The sequence below is a fragment of the Podarcis gaigeae genome (genome assembly GCF_964106915.1).
Source record: "Podarcis gaigeae genome assembly, chromosome: 8".
Lineage (NCBI taxonomy): Eukaryota > Metazoa > Chordata > Lepidosauria > Squamata > Lacertidae > Podarcis > Podarcis gaigeae.
Window position 1 is genome coordinate 68,857,699 of NC_139684.1, and position 14,717 is coordinate 68,872,415.

The 14,717-nt window shown below is 46.9% G+C and overlaps 1 long non-coding RNA gene across 1 annotated transcript in view; it reads left to right on the forward strand.

Annotated features, from left to right (window-relative positions):
- Positions 1-14,717, forward strand: part of LOC310850012 — an 88,189-nt gene that overhangs the window by 35,589 nt on the left and 37,883 nt on the right. The window lies entirely within an intron of this gene.

Here is a 14,717-nt window from a genome sequence, read left to right on the forward strand (position 1 = left end):
GAAATTAAGGCACGGCTTCCAATTGGCTACAGGAGCTTCCTGCACTCAGTCAGAAGGTGCGGAAACTGCATCAGACATTCAGCTTCCAAAGAACGTTCGCAGACTGGAACACTTACTTCCGGGTCTGCGGCATTCGGGAGCCAAAACGTCCAAGTTCCAGGGCGTTCAAAAACCAAGGTACAACTGTATATAAAATTTCCTTGAGGAACCAAGAATCCCTTACCCCTGACAGATGTGTGCTGATTTTGTTTTTATTTTTAATAGATCAACTTGCTTTGAACACTTGGCCTTTATTGACAGTTTTAATGTATATTTTATATAAAGTGCATATACACTTTTTACCATTAAGCAGGGCACACATTTAGTTACATAAATCAAAATGATATAAACAATGATGGCAGTAAGGCTGAACCAAACCTTGTTCTCAGTGGGACAGCACACATGTCAGAGTCAGAGAACATGCCATACTCATGTCAGAAGGCCGGGGGTCAGAAGGATGGTCAGGATTGTGATTCAGCTAGTGTTCCATGAACTAGTGTGACCTTCTCCAAACAAGTGCCCTCCAGAGTTTTTGATCTACAACTCCCATCATTCCTGACCACACCCCATGCTGGCTGGAGCTATTGAAAGATGTATGCAAAACATCTGGAAGATACCAGGTTGGGGAAATCCACACTCCTGGATACAACTGGGAAACACTGGCCTGTGAACGCTGCAGCTGGAGAACAGCCTTTACCAAAGATGTCATGGGCTTTGAAGATGCTCGAACTCAGGATGAAAGGAAGAAACATGCTAAGAGGAAGGCATGTTTGGCAAACCCTCACCATGATCAACTGCCACCTGGAAACCAATGTCCCCACTGTAGAAGGACATGTGGATCCAGATTTGGCCTCCACAGTCACTTATGGACTCATTGTTAAAACCGTGCTTATGGAAGACAATCTTACTCGGCTACGAGTGATCGCCAAAGAAGAAGACTCTTGGATCTGCCAGGCTGTGTACTTCATCCCTCAGTTGCTGCCTGGAAGTTCATGGTGGAACAATCTTCACAGATACAGTCTCAGGCTTAAAATCTTCTGTACAGCTACTCTCTTGCTCAGTCTTAGGCCTTCTAATTGTTAATACAGCTGGGCAGCTCCCCTGCTTGGTTGAGAAGGCCAACATGGGAGAGCTGGAAAGCTTTATCATTTATTGATCGGAGGACTCAATAAAAAACTTACAGCCTGCTAAGAAACAAATGACTACATGTATTTTAAACTTGGGAGAGGCATTGCTTTGAGAGCTTGCTCTGAGAAAGTCAGAGTTAAATGATCTGCGTGAGAAGAGAGTGATTCTCTGGAGGATTTAATCAACTGGGATATCCCAACGACTAATCCATCGACTCAAGTGTCAATGGTGTGTTCTATTTCAGGGTGTACTAAGGCCACAATGCATTTGGCTCCGCTAATTGATTATCCTATGGAGCCTTGGGAGGAAAAGCCTGGATTTTGTAGGCAGCCGTTCCAGACGATGAGCAAAATGAATGGATTACGCTACACTTTCCGATGAGCTCTGCAGAGAAGCAAGAAGCCTATAGGTGTTGGGTATGCACTTATTTATTTAAGAGTGGGGTTTTTAAACCCACCCTTCCTTGCCAATCCATCCAAGGGCAGGGCACAATAAGAACCAAGCTAAAAGCATGAGTAGAGTCCTATCAAAATAAAATAACAGGGCTGCTTGTCATGAACCCTGGGGAGCTGTCACAACATAGCTGTGGGAAAACCTTCCCTTTTTTGTGGGAAATTTGCTTATTCCACTGCTTCCTGCAGCTATCCTGGATTGTTAGATATCCCGTAGACTGTCCCCGGGACAGGTGAGGCTGCTGATCCCTTATTTTTGAGGCTGCTGATCCCTTATTTTCAAATCTGAAAGTTGACAGCTATATGTCACAGTTGGCTTGGGTTGGCCTGCTCTGACAGAGGAAGAAACAGAAGAGGGAGGAATAGTAAGCTCCCAGCTGTGAAGGTGGCACCTGGTTCTAGGCAACAAGGCTGCATCCTCCTGCCTGGGTTCCTATTCAGCCTCTGCTGCTTTCTGTTCAGCCTCTCCACTTAGCTGATCAAAGTCTTCCCTGGCCGTCACTGAGGCTTCCCACTCTGCAGGAAGGTTGTGGTTGGGAAGCCGGCATCTCTACTCCCCCTTCCCACCTCCTCCAACCCAGATATTGCATTTCTATCCCGCCTTTCCTCCAAGGACCTCAGGCTGGTGTACATGCTTCTCTTCCTCCTCATTTTCATCCTTATGACAATGCTGCGAGGTAGGTTAAGCTGGCCCAAGGTCACCCAGTGAGCTTCATTCATGGCTGAGTGGGGATTTGAACCCTGGTCTCCTAGGTCCTGGTCCAATACTCTAACTACTATGCCACACTGACTCACACTGACTCTCAAGCCCTCCCCATTTCTTCATTCTGTGTTAGAGCTGGTCAACCCAGTCCCAATCCCGGCAGGACTGCAGGGCACATGTCAGCCTTATAAGCCACCACAAATACATTGAAGTGGTCAATACTGGCTGCCAATGAAACTCTTTCATGGCTGGCATTGTATGGTACTGATAAGCTGGTCCACTCAAGAAGGGAGCAGTTGCATTTCGCACAAGCTGCAGCTTCAATATGTTTTAATGTGTTGTGTTCTGTTCTGCTGTTGGAAGCTGCCCAGACTGGCTGGGGCAACCCAGTCAGATGAGCAGGATACGAAGAAGAAGAAGAAGAAGAAGAAGAAGAAGAAGAAGAAGAAGAAGAAGAAGAAGAAGAAGAAGAAGATCTTCAAGGGCAGCCCTATATAAAGTGCATTACAGTAGTCTATCTGGCAGGTTACCAGTACATTGACCACTGTGGCAAGGCTATCCATGTCCACCTGCAGCTGCTTAAAAGCATTCCTTTTCATTGAGACTATTTGCTTCTCCAGAGACAATGAGGGACCTAGGACCAGTCTCTGCCCCGACTATCTACATCTTATTTCAAGAGGATTGCAGCCTCATCTATAACAGGACTTCTGCCTAATTCCTGAACATGGAGACAACACACTCAGGATTTAGTCTCAGCTTAACGGTCTGTATCCAGCTAACAAAGCACTGGTCCATCAGTAGCCAGGAACTGCTAGCTTCACTAACTCAGGCACTCGGTTCCAGCATTATTACACAGTCTTTCCGAAGATGAAACAATCATCTTGGTTTATTGTGTTGAGGAACAGAGACATGAGATGGGGAGCCAGCCATTTGGGTTACCATGGCTGCAGAGAGATATTTATTTTGGTCTGTGTCACAAGCCGGCATGGAGTAAACATATGCAAATGAGCCTGCCACTTGAATGTGAGCTGGAGATGAAAGCAATTAAAAGGAAGTGGGAAATTCCATAATCCCTTTGATACCTGGGAAATCTTAGGGGAGCATGAAAGGCCCCTATCCATTATCTCAGCGACACTGCAGCAGCTGTTGAGAATAATGTGCAGCCATACTCTATCAAGCTGGGTAAGCGATGAATGGGGTTAGGGGGAGCCACAGGGGATAGGGAAGAGGAGCTTCTGCCTTCAAAGCAACGCCCATTTGCCTCCGGTAAAAGCAGCTAGGAGATGAGGCACTTGGCAATATTGACACAAGGAAAGGGGCCGAGATCATGATCACAAGCACACCGTCTTGAGTACTTTCAGTGAGTCCCGTAATTTTCAATGGGTCATAAGTGCAACTAACATCACCTGGATCCAACCCATTGAGCAATATCCATTGCTAGTCATGACTCAGAGTAAACACATAGAAGTCAATGGACATTCTGAGTATGATGTAGTTTCGTGGCGGAGAGGGCTATCAATAGCTATTAGCCATGATGGCTGTGCTCTGCTTCCACAACCGAGGCAGTGATGCTTCTGAATACCAGTTGCTGGAAGCCACAGGATCATACAATCATGGAATTGTAGAGTTGGAAGGAACCCCAGGGGTCATCTAGTCCAACCCCTGTAATGCAGGAATCTCAGCTAAAGCATCCATGACAGATGACCACCCAACCTCTGCTTAAAAACCTCCAAGGAAGGAGAGTCCACCGTCAAACAGCTCTTACTGTCAGACAGCTTTCCCTGATATTTAGTCAGAATCTTTTTTCTTGTAACTTGAAGCCATTGGTTTGAGTCCTACCCTCCAGAGCAGGAGAAAACAAGCTTGTTCCCTTGTCCATGTGACAGCCCTCAAGATATCTGAAGATGGCTGTCATATCTGCTCTCAGTCTCCTCTTTTCCAGGCTAAACATATCCAGCTCCCTCAACCATTCCTCATAAGGCTTGGTTTCCTGGCTCTTGATTATATTGGTTTCCCTCCTCTGCACACGTTCCAGCTTGTCAGCATCCTTCTTAAGTTGAGGTGCCTTGAATTAGACACAGTATTCCGGGAGGGGAGCGTGCTGTCACACTCAAATCCTGCTTAGGGGTTTCCCATAGGCACTGGGCTGGCCACTGTGAGAACGGGATGCTGGACTAGATGGGCTGTTGGCCTGATGCATCAGGATCTTCTTATGTTCAGTTCACTATCACCCGTTGTGCCTTTGGGACCAAACTCTACTTTACATTGTTGTTAAGCTGCCTTGTGAATCTAGATGGACAGGCAGGCGGGGGATTAAATACTGTAAAGAGACAAACAAACAAATACCAACCACCCATTGTTAATTTCCAAACTAGCTGCAGACTAGGGCCGGGATTTGATTTCCTATGCTTTGGTTATTGTTTTGGAGTGGGCGGATGTTAGTGCAAGGCTTGCATGCAAGTCGTCTTGCATCTTTCATAAGCTGCCAACCTGATTTCACGGGGACTTAGAGGCATGCTCTCCCAGGAGTTGTCCCCAGAACATCTTGATGCTTGGGATGTGCTAATGTTTGCTTTGTATTTATCCATTATCAGATCTCTGGGCAATGACATCTGCACAGCCTCCCATCTGTCAAATATCTTCAGCATGGAGGTGCTCTTTCCCTTAGCAGTGGGGTGGAATATCTTTCCCATTTGACAGGTGTTTAATTTCAAGGAATCGCCAGACAAAAAATAAAAATAAAAACCCAGCTTGTCTAGTACCCATAACCTGTGGTAGATCTTCTGGGACTAATGTTGATGGACTGTCCACTGCCCCCCCCCCCGTCCCCCAGCCCATCTCCTTGGAGCATTCAGTGTGGATTTGAAGACTCGGTTGCTGTTTTACAACAGCAGCTAAATAAACCACTCTTGTTTGGGTCGCAGATTCATTTCTATGTTGCTCAGGAGGGTTGTCAACACTAGTTTGAAACGAGCCAGATTTAGATGGGGTGATTTCAAGGGGGTAGTCAAAAGGGGGACAAGGCCATCTGTCATCCCTCCCACCCTCTTCAGCTCAGCCTCTGCACTAGACAACAGGCATTTATTTGTTTTTTAAATATGAATTTGTATTCCTTGTGGGCCACCGAGATGCTGCAAACAACTCATGGAGGCAAACTAGGGATGGGGGAGGAATTTGACTCAGTTCACACTGAAAGGCAAATCCGTCTCGTTTGCGCTTTAAGGCAATGATGAGTGAATCAAAAGGAAAAGTCGCATGTCTCTGAATTTTGGAATGTTGTTCTCCAGCCAAGGAAGTCAAGCAATGTGTATGCTAGCAGAAATGCATGTATTGGTGAAAATACTGCAAGGAATTGATTATTTTGTGTATAATTGCACACCCAAATGTGTGCACTAAGAGAAATTCACACTAAAATGCTGATGAGTTTTCATCAAAAGCCTGGGAGAATGTCTGCAAACAGCATCCTGAACCCACAGCGGCCAACCAGATGTGGATGGGAAGCCGGAAAGCTGGACATGAGCCCAACAGCACTCAATGAATCAATGCATTGAGCTTCTATAATACAGCTTCCAATGTTCCTTTGCACGTGAGCACCCTAAATTTTTACCACACTCTGTTAGCTCAGCATAACTAGGCATGGTGTGTCATTGCAGTTCCTGTGGCTTTTTAGGAGAATTGAGGAATGGGACACAGGTGGCGCTGTGGGTTAAACCACAGAGCCTAGGGCTTGCCGATCAAAGGTCGGCGGTTCGAATCCCCGCAATGGCGTGAGCTCCCGCTGCTCGGTCCCAGCTCCTGCCAACCTAGCAGTTCAAAAGCACATCAAAGTGCAAGTAGATAAATAGGTACCGCTCTGGCGGGAAGGTAAACGGCGTTTCTGTGTGCTGCTCTGGTTCGCCAGAAGCGGCTTAGTCATGCTGGCCACATGACTCAGAAGCTGTACGCCGGCTCCCTCAGCCAATAAAGCAAGATGAGTACTGCAACCCCAGAGTGGGTCACAACTGGACCCAATGGTCAGGGGGCCCTTTACCTTTACCTTACCGAAACAGTATAGAACTGAGGTTCCCTCCAGATCTTGCTGGGCTCTCAGTTCTCATCATTCTGGACCATTGTCCATTTGGACTGAGGCTGATGGGAATTGTACCCCAGCCACGTTGGGACCATCATGCCAAGACTCCCAGGAGTAGGAGGATCTGCCATCATCACTGTGGAGCTCGGAGGATGTGGACTTTGCCATACAGTGGCCCTGCAGTTTGCACAGCCACTCTGCATGCTCTTGAGTTAAGAGCTGCCCACTTACAGGTCAATGGCACCAAGTCTTCAGAGCTAACTGGAGCGACGTACTTCTGATGATTCAAAACAGGCGCAGAGTTAACGAGTGACCATATGTAATTATTGTTAGGTGACGAGGCCTCTCGGCTAGGGAGACAAGGATGCTGATTGAGCTGAATGGCCAGACAAGCTCCAAAGGGCAGGGCGTATCGATTGGTCTGAGTTTTCCTGATGGATGGAGCATCTCTGCTGGGAGCGCTTTCTCCATAATGATTAAATGCACCCAGGCCAGACAAGCAAGACAGTTCAGCTGTTCTTCGCAAGGAGAGTGGGCAGGAGGGCGACACGTTTATGGTCCAAAATTATCTTAACTGCAACATAGCAAGTTGCAGTGGAAGATGGAGCCCTACCTCAGCCAAAGCCTTATGGAACAGATCCATTTTTAAAGCCTCCAGTAGATTCTTAAATATGTTGATGCTTGGTGCCTGCCTCATTTCAGACGGTCATTGCTTCCAGAGGGCTGCAGCTGCAACACTAAGGCTGTGAACACAACAAGTGTTTGTGTTGCCTCTGGTGTGCTCTCCCCTTCAGTTAGGGAAGCTGTGTACAGGACGTAGGAAGGGGGGCAGGGGGCGGGCCGCCCTGGGTGCCCACGCTGAGGGGGGTGACGTTCGGCGCACCACCCGCCTGCAATTCCCAAGCCTACCCATCAGGGTAAGCGGGGGAGCTGTGCCACTTTGCCGGCAGCATTCCCCCCTTCCCCCTTCATTTTGACAGCTTGGGGAAGGCTTGGGAGTCACGGACAGGTGGCGCGCCGAATGTCTGCCATGGGTGGCTTGCTCCGCCTTCATGTCTTGCTCCGCCCCTATGGGTGGCTTGCTCTGCCCCCAGCTGCAGGGCATGCACGCTGCTCCGGGCACCAAGCGGCTATCCAGCATCTGGGAGGCACCCTCTGCGCCACACACCCCTTGGGAGCGTGCCCGCCCTGGGCAGTCCAGGCATATGTTCTGCCACTGGCTGTGTACATGATATTAACCACAATCCCCATCTACCTTGCAGTTTCTAGAGAAATACTGCATTTGGATAATAATAATAATAAATAATAATAATTTTTTATTTATACCCCGCCTTCCCTGGTTCAGAAAACTGGGCTCAGGGCGGCCAACAACAAATTTAAAATACTTAATTGATGCTACAAAAAACAGCATAAAATATGATATAAAACATAAATTACAATAAAATCAAAAATCAATTTAGGGGGGAAATCCATCCAATAACCAAGGCTAGCTGGCTAAATTAGCCCTATTTGGGCCAGCAAGGAGACCAGGGAAGAATTAGCTGTGGGATCCCAGAGCGGGTATTCTTCATAAAAAGGGGAGGGGGAGGGAAGGAAGGGGAATAAAAGATCAGGCTAAGTTCAAATTGAAAGCCAGGAGGAATAGTTCTGTCTATGTCCCCCGCACATTACAACCACCTTCGATTCGATTTGAAAACATAAGCCATGCGCAAACTTTCACATCCTTTTCCACCCACTGGTGTGGACAGAAAGCAGGCGACTTGGAAATGTAGCATGTCACCATGCCGCTATGTACAATGGTATGCAAAGGCAATTTGAAACATGGCAAAAGAAAAGGACCTTGCTGCCCACACAGATATTATTAGCTCAGTGATGGAAAGAAGATAAAGGTCCTACCAGAGAAGAGTGGCAGGTTAAATTCATGGATTATGCCGAAATGGCAAAACTGACTGGAAGAATCAGAAATCGGGAAGACCAAAATCGTAATAAGGAATGGGGGAAATTTATAATTTATCCTAAAAACCATTGTAAACAGTTAAAACCGTTAGTAGGATTGGAATAACACTTGTAGTTTCGTGGTGAATTTTGGATATAATGGAGAGGTAAAAGGTTTGGATTATTATAGAAGATGCAGGAGGAAATGACTAACAATAGGATCCACAAAGGGGAAGAGGGAAGTCCAGGAGATTCTTTGGAAACTTATTTTTATGTTGGATATGTGTTTGAAAAACTTTAATTTGAAAAACCCAATTAAAAATTATATATAAAAATAATAGTAATAAAATGTTAAGGGGGCCAGAAAAAAGAGAAAAGAAAAGAGACCTCTCTGCATTTTAATTCAGCTTGAAACTCCATTCCTCCTGTACAAACTTAGCAGAGGTCTGGGGCATGCAGTGCTTTCAGAAGTGCCCCATCTGAGGAGTGCATTCGTCAGGCAGAGATGATGCAAGCTGGTTATGCAGGGCACATGGGCGCCCGAGTCCAGCTGGCCTTGTGGAGGGAGGTGCATCATGGGAGGCCAAATTGACATGAAGTTAGTGGGCCGACAATCTCTTCAAGTAGCAAGCAGATAAGCCCAGGCTGCCTCTTCAAGAGGCATCTCTATGCGACACAGACGGTTTTTATGTAGATCCCTGGACAGATTTAATTTATAGCGGAAAATCTCTTAAGCAAATGCCTCCTTTCAAAGAATAAAGCTGTTTAAGAAAACAATTTTCTTTGCTCCAGGATTACGCACCGAACAGTTTGCTGCTGTAATGCCTTGGAGATTTCCTGGGCTGCTGTTTAGGATGACAGCCAAAGCATATCTCTGCTCCCAGCCTGCTGCCTCCTAGATTCCACCCCCCTCCCTCTGCTCCAAGCCTGAGAAAGAAGAAGCTGCATTTGAAAACAGAGAAACTAGAAGATGGGGAAGAAGGGGGTCCATTATGCTGAGGAGCTGGTGGTCCCCTGGAGGGTTTGATAAGGGGGAAAAGGAACACTCTTTAGAAATCCTTCACGAACTGAAATGATAAGCAAATAGTCTAATCCTCCTTTTATCAGCTCCACACTCCATCTCCCACAATTGCCACAGCGCTAAACTAATGCATGGCATTCACACGTTATTCGGGGAAGTCATGTCAAAATGGCTCCCCATACTGGAAGCTGAAATTTTGCCATTACTTTTTAAAGTGTTTCATACATTCACTACATAAATAACAGTGTGTGTGTGTGTGTGTGTGTGTGAGAGAGAGAGAGAGAGAGAGAGAGAGAGAAAGAGAGAGAGAGAGAGAGAGAGAGAGAGAGAGAGAGAGAGAGAGAGAGAGATGCACAGTCTACTCTATAACCATCAGAACCAATACAGACCCTCCAAGTGTCCCTATTTTCCAGGAACACTCCCAGATTTACAGAAGCCACCCCGGTTTCTGATCTGATCCTGGCATGCCCCAATTTTTCCTTAAAGGTAAAGGTACCCCTGCCCGTATGGGCCAGTCTTGACAGACTCTAGGGTTGTGCGCTCATCTCACTCTATAGGCCGGGAGCCAGCGCTGTACGCAGACACTTCCGGGTCACGTGGCCAGTGTGACAAGCTGCATCTGTACATTTGTTTTAATGCTTTAATGTTTAATGTTTTATTATGTTTTTATACATTTTGGAAGCCGCCCAGAGTGTCTGGGGCAATCCAGTCAGATGGGTGGGAGATTATTATTATTATTGAATAGGTGGTCCCTATTTTCATTAGGGCACAAGGAGAAGGGAACAACAGAGGACGAAATGGTTGGACAGTGTTCTCGAAGCTACCAGCATGAGTTTGACCAAACTGCGGGAGGCAGTGGAAGACAGGAGTGCCCGGCATGCTCTGGTCCATGGAGTCACGAAGAGTCGGACACGACTAAACGACTAAACAACAACAACAATTTTTATTAGAGAAATGTTGGAGGATATGCCAATAAGGGTTTTGACATTGGGTCCAAAGGTCTTTACCCTTCTGTCCTAAAGCCTCTGGGCCTCCCCCACCCCCTGCCCTGCCCTCTTGGTCTTGAGTTGGCTAGAGTGCTTACTGTATGTTTCTGTCTCTCAAAAAGTGCATAGATCTGGAGGTGGAAGCTGGAAAAAGTAACAGATTTCCCTTTTCAGCTCTGTGTGCTTTTCAAAGCTCATATTAATGTAACCTCTCCTCACAGGGGAACTGCTCCAACTCCTTTTTCATTTTGATTCCCCTTTTCTGTACTTTTCCCAGCTCTACAATATCTACAGTAAGATGCTAGCAAGGCACAGAGAAAGAGAGAGAGAGAGAGAGAGAGAGAGAGAGAGAGAGAAGGAAAAGGGTCATAGCTCAGTGGTGGAGCATCTACTTTGCAAGCAGGTTCAAATCCCAGCAGATCCAAGGTGGAAAATACTGAGCAACATAGTCCAGTGTTCTGACTCTGTATAGGGCAGATTCCTAAATTCCTAATAAGGGCAGTTATCAGGGACCACCCCTGATCAATAGGAGAATCTGGAGCTTATGGAGCAGACCACCTTTGTCTCGGCCCTGCCAGGGCTGTGATGGTGCTGAGCGCGTTCTGAGCACCACCCTTCCCATGATTCTTTCATCTCGAAGCGGCTTTTTCTCGCTCCGCAGTTAATTACTCTGGCGGTGCCTGACTGGGTGATTTAATTAATAAGATGCACACTGCTCGCATTTATTGTTCGGCTGTTATGTTTTTATATTGGGTAATTACTTGTAAAGGCAGCTGCCTTGCAAGGGCACCCTAGCAAATGAAGGTTTTGGTCTCACGGGCTTCCTTCCGGTGGCAAGGCTAATAAAGCAGGATGAGGCTGCAGGAAGGGCTTAATATTTCACGTGTGCTTTAACTCCCACCTCTGAGTGCATAAAGGGAGCAGCAACGACCACAAGGCTGGATATTCCTGAGGATAAAAACTGGCACTATAAAAATGATCAGTCCCTCCCTTCCTCTCTAACACAAATCACTTTTTGGTGGGAAATAAAAAGTGCTGCTGTGATGAGAAATCATAGATAGTGCCATTTTTGCTGGGCCTTTAGGGAAGTGGTCAAGGTGTTGGATTGTTGCCTGCTATAGAGACTGATTGCGGGCGGCGCTGTGGTCTAAACCACTGAGCCTCTTGGGCTTGCTGATTGCAAGGTTGGCGGTTCGAATCCCCATGATTGGGTGAGCTCCAGTTGCTCTGTCCAAGTTCCTGCCAACCTAGCAGTTCGAAAGCACACCAGTGTAAGTAGATAAATAGGTACCACTGAGATGAGAAGCTAAACGGCGTTTCCGTGCGCTCTGGTTTCTGACACTGTGTTCCCTTGCACCAGAAGCGGTTTAGTCATTCTGGCCACATGACCCGGAAAGCTGTCTGTGGACACTAGACCAGGTCCCTCTGCATGAAAGTGAGATGAGCGCCACAACCCCACAGTCACCTTTGACTGTTCTTTACCTTTACCTTTTACCTATAGAGATTGGCACAGGAGAGACATGTTTATTTGTAGCTGGGGCAGATGAAGGCGTCCAGTTGTACTGCTGCAGATGCACTACCACATTTCTTCTCTCTGCTCTCTCCCCAGCAGCCATTTCTCCTCACTTTATTGACCAGGTCTGTCTAGCTTAAGGCAGGCAGAAGCTGACTAGTGAGACACAATGATCTGATCTCTCCCACTGACAGAGGCAACCCTTAGCTCTCATACCTTAGGCCAATCAGGTTGAGCTTATGACTTGAAACTACTGCCTCCCATGTTGTTTTTGCAGTGTTAGCAGCACTGAAGTGGCCTCTATGGAGTGCAAGCTTGGGCAGTGTGTATGGAGGTCCTAGGCTGCCCAGACAACAGGAACCCCTCCCCCCCGCATCAGTGATGTGGTCCAAAGGAAAGGAAAGCAAAACATTTGGCATCAGCTTGGCTGCAGGAGTTGCTGGGAGGAGGTGTGCGAGTTGCTATCCAACCAACTTAGGGAGTCCAGATTTGTGTTTGCAAAGGCTTGAGAGCATAAATAAGGCTTTTAATGGGCACTGATACATCACCCGTGTTGGCGCCTGCCTGAGCCAGGGTTGCCCAATGTGCCTTTCAAAGGTATCCAAGTTGGCAGCCATCACTACATCTTTGTAGCATCAAGTTCCTTTTTGGGGTCTGTCCTGAATTTTCCACCCTACTGCTTGTAGTGGCTGGTGCTGGTCCTTTTATTTTGAGTGCAGGAACATATGCCTCTCCATGTGGGAAATGAGAGACATTGACTTTGTCAGAGGTGTGTGTGTGGTCTGGGAGCTGCACGGTCAGGGAAAAAACAACACTGTCCAGGGTTGTAAAGACCGCGGAGAGAATAATTGGGTGCGCTCTTCCCACCTTGGATCAAATCTATGCTTCCAGGTGTCATAAGAAAGCTGCAGAGATAGTGCAGGATAGTGCACACCCCGGAAATGATCTCTTTCAGCTTCTGCCTTCTGAAAGAAGGTACAGGTTTATAAAGATGAGGACTAGCTGCCTGAGGAACAGTTTCTATCCAAATGCGCTTTTGGTTTTAAATGCAGTGTAAGGTAGTCTCTATGGGAGTATATTGTATTTAATTATGGGGTATCAGAGTTTTTAGGGAGTTAACCAGGCTGGGATAGCTGAGATAGCAGGTGTGGTGGTTTTTGAATGTCTGATGTAGATTTTTTCAATTTCATTGTTCTGTATGGGACAATGACAATAAAGATTATCATATCGTATGGTTGCATGAGTCAAAGCCATCACAAACTGAGCGCCTCATCTCTACCAGTAACCTTACCATTCCACCAGACTGCCTCAGTGGGACAGGTAGGAAACAGGGCTCATTCCATCAGCTTTGCTGAAAAAGCAGCTTTATCAGTCACCTCCTACTTCTGAACTGTGCCAAATGCCCATTAAAAGAACTGTTTAAGGATTGGTGCCTGAGTTTGATTCCCCCGCTTCCTTCCCTGCCCCTTTCCCCTTGTGAGTCTTTTTTCTCTCTGATTGTAAGCCCACAGACAGGGACTGTCATGTTTCAATTGATTGAATGTAAGCCTTTTGGCGGACAAGTGAGGTACAAATGCTCAAACCATGGGCAGGCAAACTAAGGCCAGGGGGCCGGATCCGGCCCAATCGCCTTCTAAATCCAGCCCACAGATGGTCCAAAAATCAGCGTGTTTTTATATGAGCAGAATGTGTGCTTTTATTTAAAATGCATCTCTGGGTTATTTGTGGGGCATAGAAATTCATTCATTATTATTATTTTCAAAATATAGTCCGGGCCCCCACAAGGTCTGAGGGACAGCGGCCTGGCCCCCTGCTGAAAAAGTTTGCTCACCTCTGTAAACTAACTAACTAACTAACTAACTAACTAACTAACTAACTAACCTAACTGTCTCTCTGTCCACTGTCTCCACACTATGCGTAATGTTATTTTGTCATGCCACCCGCATAGCCCTAAGCTCAGAATTCAGGCCAGACTTCATCTGATACAAATCAAGAATTGCCGTATGACTCACTTAAGCCTCATTGATCTCAACGGATCTGTACTAAGCGTGCCTAAATCCAGAACTGGCCCATCATCATTGTTAATCATCTGAATCAGTGCTTACAAGTCCCTCCAATAAATACACAGCCTTCTTTGGGGACAGCCCAAGGCAATTTGGCACTGGAGGCGAACTGCAAAATGGCACATCCCCCACCAGGGAAGAAGGGGCAAGTGAAGATCTACATCAGAAACAATGGGGGGGGGATAAAGATCTACATTGGAACGAGGGTGGGAGACCAGCAGCACCTTCTATTCACCAGGAGGTTGCTGTAGAGATGGCATTGTGGGATCTGCTTGGGGGGACTGGCAGTGGCGGCGGCAGCAGCACTCCTTGGAGACCAGATCTTTTGCCCCTGTGGAATCTGCCACCCGAGGCAGTTGCCTCATGGGTGAGCCAGTCCTGGCCTTCCTTGATTTTCAGCTAGCTGCACCCTGAAGTGGCCCAGCCCAGAGTCATCGCCTCTGTGAGAATTAGGCCATTCTTTCCATTGTGCAGTCCCAACGGCGCAGCTGCCAAAATCCAAGTGCAGATTGGTGTAGCCACACGCAAATGCGCTCCAAGCGACCTCTGCTCTCCTTTGTTACCAGTATTGCTTACTGACATGAAAATCTTCTACGCAGCCAGAAAGCTTCGGCATATCTGGGTGACACTGTCATCTCTAATTAACATCAATCAGATTCCCAGCCTTTTCCCTTATAAGTCTCAAGCTGCATGGGGCATCTTCAGTGCACATGTCAGTCATCACTGATCAACAAACAAGATCTCTCCTTATAATCCACACCCCTCATTTCCCTTAGGATGCTTCTTAGAGGGGAAAGATAGGATATAG